Raw genomic sequence first — 5,847 nt, forward strand, 5'->3', positions numbered from 1 at the left:
GTTTCGGAGGTTCTTCCGAAGTGAGAGCGTCCAAAGGGGAAGGGCCAGGGGGTGGGAAGCAAGACGGCCTGTCAGCCCGACGAGTCTGTGCTGGCTGCTGGAGGGATGCCACTAATTTTCTCTGTATTGGAATCTTGCACTCAGTTCTGGTCGCCTCGCTCTAGGAAAGTTGTGGAAGATTTGGAGAGGGTGCAGAGGGGATTCACCAGGACGCTATCTGGACCAGAATCACTCGGGTTTATTATCACCAGCATGTGTGGTGAAATATGTTAACTTAGCAGCATCAGTTCAATGCAATACATAATAATATAAAAAGAAAAAAAATCAAATCATTTACAGTAAATATATATATTGAATAGATTAAAATAGTACAAAAACAAATAATAAATATTTTTTAAAAAAGTGAGGTAGTGTTCACAAGTTCAATGTCCATTTAGGAATCTGATGGCAGAGGGAAAGAAGCTGTTCCTGAATCGCTGAGTGTGTACCTTCAGGCTTCTGTACCTGATGGTAACAGTGAGAAGAGGGCATGTCCCGGGTGATGGGGGTCCTTAATAATGGACGCTGCCTTTCCGAGGCAGCGCTCCCTGAAGTTGTTGTGGATACTATGGAGACTAGTACCCAAGATGGAGTTGAATGGGAGCTAGGGCTTTACTCTTTGGAGAGAAGGAGGATGAGAGGAGACATGATAGAGGTGTACAAGATAATAAGAGGAATAGATAGAGTGGATAGCCAGCGTCTCTTCGCCAGGGCACCACTGCTCAATACAAGAGGACATGGCTTTAAGGTAAGTGGTGGGAAGTTCAAGGGGGATATTAGAGGAAGGTTTTTTACTCAGAGAGTGGTTGGTGCGTGGAATGCACTGCCTGAGTCAGTGGTGGAGGCAGATACACTAGCGAAGTTTAAGAGACTACTAGACAGGTATATGGAGGAATTTAAGGTGGGGGCTTATATGGGAGGCAGGGTTTGAGGGTCGGCACAACATTGTGGGCTGAAGGGCCTGTAATGTGCTGGACTGTTCTATGTTCTATGAATAATTTTACTACTTTCTGTAGCTTCTTTCGGTCCTGTGCAGTAGCCCCCCCCCTCCCCCATCCAACCAGAGGGTCATGCATCCTGTCAGAATGCCCTCCATAGTACATCGATAGAAGTTTTCCAGTGTTTTATTGATAAACCAAATTTCTTCAAACTCCTAATCTCGAGAGCATGTCTTATGAGGAAAGGTTGAGCAAGCTGGGGGCTTTTCTCTTTGGAGTGAAGAAGGATGAGCAGTGACTTGATAGAGGAGTACAAGATGATGAGATGCATTGACAGAGTGGACAGCCAGAGACCTTTCCCCAGGCAGAAATGGCCAACACGAGGGGGCATAATTTTAAGGTAATTGGAGGAAGGTTTAGGGGTGATAACAGAGGTAGGATTTTCAGAGAGATAGAGAGAGAGGGAGGGAGGGAGGGGGAGAGATAGATGTGGAACGTGCTGCTGGGGTGGAGGTAGAGGCAGACACATTAGGGACATTTAACAGACCCTTAGATGGGCACATGGATGATTGAAAAATGAAGGGTTATGTAGGAGGGAAGGGTTGGATTGGTCCTGGATGTAGTTTAAACGGCTCGACATTGTGGGCTGAAGGGCCTGTACTGTGCTGTAATGTTCTATTTATTGATATGGTCTTGTGTAGCAAGACACGGAAAAATTTATATGCCATCTGTTCATTCATAAGCAATCAAGGCAGTAAAAGGAAAACACAATGCAGAGTAGAGAGTCATGTTTACAGTGCAGGCAGACAGATAAAGTACAAGGGCCACGACCAGGTAGATTGGGAGATCAGGTGTTCATCTTCAGTGTGAGAGGTCCGATTGAGAGTTTGACAACGAGGGGATAGAAGCTGTCCTTGGTCCTGGTGATAGGTGCCTTCGGGCTTTTGCATCTTCTGCCCGATGGGAGAGGGGAGTAGGGATGTCCAGGGTGGGAGGGGTCTTTGATTCTGCTGGCCGCTTTACTGAGCAAGTGAGAAGCGTGGACCAAGTCTGTGGCTTACGGGATGGTTTGGGCTGTGTTTGTAACTCCCTGTGGTTTCCTGCAGTCAATGGGGAAACCAGATGCCACACCAAGGCGTGGGGCATCCAGGTAAGATTCTTCCTATGGTGCAACATTAAAACTGGGCGGGGGTCATCCGGGACAAGCCACATCTCCTTAGAAAGTAGAGATGTTAGTGCCCTTCCTTAACCAGAGTAGAAATGTCCAATACCAGGGTGCTTACATTTAAGGCGAGAGGGGGAAAGATTTGAAGTAATGTGTGGGGCAGAAAGTGGTGGACTTCTGGAATGGACCGCGGGGCGGAGTGGAGGCAGATACAGTAGTACCATTTGAGAGGCTGTTAAAAGTCCAGGGAACGAAGGGATGTGCAGTCTGAAGGGATTAGCCTCATCTGGCATCGTGGATGGAATAAACATTGCGGGCCGAAGGGCCTGTTCCTGTACTATACTGTGTTTTATTATGATATATCTGAGATCAAAGACTCCCATAATCCAGGCCACCTGGTGGGATCTGCCAATCTTGCCGGTCATACCCAAGGAAGAGTTTGGGCAGGGTGGGGGAGTGGAGGTAAATGCCTCCCCTCCCCACTGCGACGCTGATGATCAGACGGCTCAGAGACGAGGGCGAGGGGTTAACAGCAGGAATGGAGAGGACAATGGGAGAAGGAGAGCCATGGGAACATCATTGTGGACGTCTCACAGTGCCTCGATTCAGCCTGCGGTCGGAATGCTCTGTTCCCAGCCAAGAAACCCCTTGCGCCGCCAATGAATTCCCATCAGCCGCTCGACAGCAACAAAGAAATCTTGTGCCTGATTAGTTTAATTCACAATATCTTAGCAACAGTTCCCAAGCTGGTCACAATTTACCCCACCCCCGCCTCTACATTTTGTTTTCCAGTTCACTGGTGGGTCCTGAGCGTGGCTGCTGTTCGCTGCCGGTCCCTGGCTACCCCTCCAGAGGCTGGGTGGAGGGTCAGAGGCCTCCCAGGACTGGCTGGTGGCACCAGCTCATGGAAGGGTCTCATCTCGAAGCATTGACTTGTTTACTTCTCTCCGTACACGCTGCCTGACCTGCTGAGTTCCTTTGGCGTTCTATCTATTTTTATTTTTGAGATCCAGCACAGAACAACCCACTGATTTAACCCCAGCCTAACCCCAGGACCATTGGCAATGACCGATTAGCCTCCTAAACGTCACGTCTTTGGACTGTGGGAGGAAACCGGAGCACCTAGGTGGTGGTGGGGGGGGGGGACGCGTGGGGAGGATGTATGAACTCCTTCTGGAATTGAACGCTGAACTCCGAACTCCGACACCGCCACCTTACCATAGCGTCCCGGTTCTCCCGTGTTGCTCGGGGTTCCCAGCACCTGCCGAATCTCGTGTTCTGGGAATTAGCTTTGGTGGGATCCATAATTGTCCTGGGTGGGCTCCATGGTTGTCCTGGGCCAGTCCCAGTGAAAGGTCTCAGCCCGAAACGTCGACTGTTTATTCCTCTCCATAGACACTGCCTAACCTGCTGAGTTCCTCCAGCACTGTGTGTGGAGGCCAAAGGGCCTGTTCCCCCTGCAACCCCCCACCCCTGCTGTGTGACTACACAGTCGTTGCTCAGCTCAGTTACAGGCCCTTCAGCCCAGCTGGTCCAGTTCGGACCGTGTGGAGAAGGTACTGTTTTGGGGGGGGGGGGGGGGGGGAGGTTTAATTCACATTGAAGGGACGGTGGCGTGGACTGTGAGTGACTTTCGGTGGGGGGGAGCAGTCTGTGGGGGGGTAGTCTGTAGTCCGAAGGGCCTGTTCCTCTTCTATGTGCCTCACTTGCCCTGGCCCACTGCAATGAAACCACATCCAGCAAGTTGCATATCAGCCTTTTATTTGCAGGTTTACAGTGAATTAACAAATGGATCGTACAAGAGATAGTTTAGTCTAGTACAGGTTGATGGTGTTATGGATTCCAAACAGGCACCGTTTAAGTTTTTTTTTACTTTCGACAGGCGGCCTCTGTTCGATTTTATTTTACATCTATATCGTTAAAGAGGCCACAGGAGATCAGCGAGGCCAGTGAGATCAGATGTTCCTGCAGATTGATTAGCATTTGTTTTTTTTTTAAAGGATTTGCATTCCCTCTCCACTCTCCAATCCCGCTCAGTGTCGTTAAGTACGGCTTACGTGAGAGACACCACTCCTTCCCCCACCCTCCCTCCTAAAGGCACAGACCCTGGGGCAGCTGGACGGTGGCCTGGAAGATCACTTGCTCACGGGGATGGTGGCTGTGTGGGGTGGGGGTGCTTGACTGTGGGCATGGGGGCTGTTGGAGGGGGCACAGTGGCTGGGGTTGCTAGAACCTTCCATCTGCGTGGAACCTGAATGCATGTCCTACCCAAGGCCGCCTGGATCTCCTCTCACATCCCAATAACGTTGTTTGCCCCCGTAACACATGGGTGAGAATGGGGAGGGAGGGGAAATTAAAATAAATGGGGTGGGGTAGAGACTGGAATAATGGGATTGCTCTGGGATATGCTCAGGAGGCGGAATGGCCTCCCTCCAAGTCATAATGGAAGATAGAACAAAGCTTTGGGTTTCCACCCAACTAGCAGCGCTACCAAGGGGATCTAGCTGCTTCCTTGACCTTTCAGGCCTAGTCTGGAAGGTCAGTTCCATTTTCTGGGACGTTGCCCCACCCCACACTGAGCTCTCTGTCTCTCTCTCGCTAGTGCTCTTGGCCTCGCTTTCTCTCCCTCTCTCCTTCCCAGCAGGAACCAGACCAGCCAGCCCCTTGTGAACACCCCAGACTGCAATTCCAACAGTGGGGGTGGGGGTGGAGGTGTACCACTCAAAATGAAACCCCATCTACCTACAGATCGCTGGCAGAAAGGCGGGTTTCCAAATCGGATTGGTTCCAATTTCCGGGCTGTTGCTCCCTCACCACCAGGAGGTATCTGGCTGTCTGCAAGCCTCCCCCCCCCCCCCCCACAGCAGCGTGGCTCCCACTCAGCAGCACCCCTCTACGAAGCTCTCACCATCCCCACTCTCCGCCCTCGGTCTCAACCCTGCAATTTCGACGCAGCTCTCCAGAGAGGCACCCGGGACCCTCAAAGCTCTGACGCGGGGGTGGGGGGGGGGAGAGTGTAGGCGCGAGAGGGGGACGGCCAGAGTCCTGCTGAACAAATACACAGAGGGGTCTCATTCCGAAGGAACGTTTGGGCGCGCGGTGGGGGGGGGTCCAGGAAGGACACAAACTATGACAGGCACCTGGAGTCCGCCACACAAAAAAAACACAAGCAATTTTTGCAAGAAAGAGCACGATTAGAGCAAATAAAAAGCAAAGTGGTCGTGGTGTTGCAGAACTGCCGCGGTCGGAGTTGGTGCGGGTTGGTTTGGGAGCTGGCTGGTTGGGGTGGGGAGTTGCTTTTCTCTAACTTGCTGGTGTGGGAGCTCCATCTCTCAGCCTTCATGCAAGGACACAAGAAGCCGCAGGAGAGTCCAAATTTCAGCCCAGAGAAGATCAGGAGACTGAGGGGGTGATCTCATCCAGGGGGGGATAGTTAGGGTGAACCATCTTTATCCCAGAGTTGCAGAACCGAAAACTGGAGGAAGTAGTTTTAAGGTTAAAGGTGAAAGGTTAACTAAGCACCTGAGGAGCAGAATTGTGTACACATCAGGTGGCAGGTACGGGGACCAGCTGTCCCAGGAAGTGGTTGAGGCAGGTACATTAGAAGTATATGGACGACAAGAGTTGTCTACTGCTCAGGGAGGACATCTCTTCAATGGATTGGGCATCTTTGGTGCTCGCTAGGCCCAACCAGGTTTGGCTGGA

The sequence above is a fragment of the Mobula birostris genome, chromosome 2 (assembly GCF_030028105.1).
Source record: "Mobula birostris isolate sMobBir1 chromosome 2, sMobBir1.hap1, whole genome shotgun sequence".
Lineage (NCBI taxonomy): Eukaryota > Metazoa > Chordata > Chondrichthyes > Myliobatiformes > Myliobatidae > Mobula > Mobula birostris.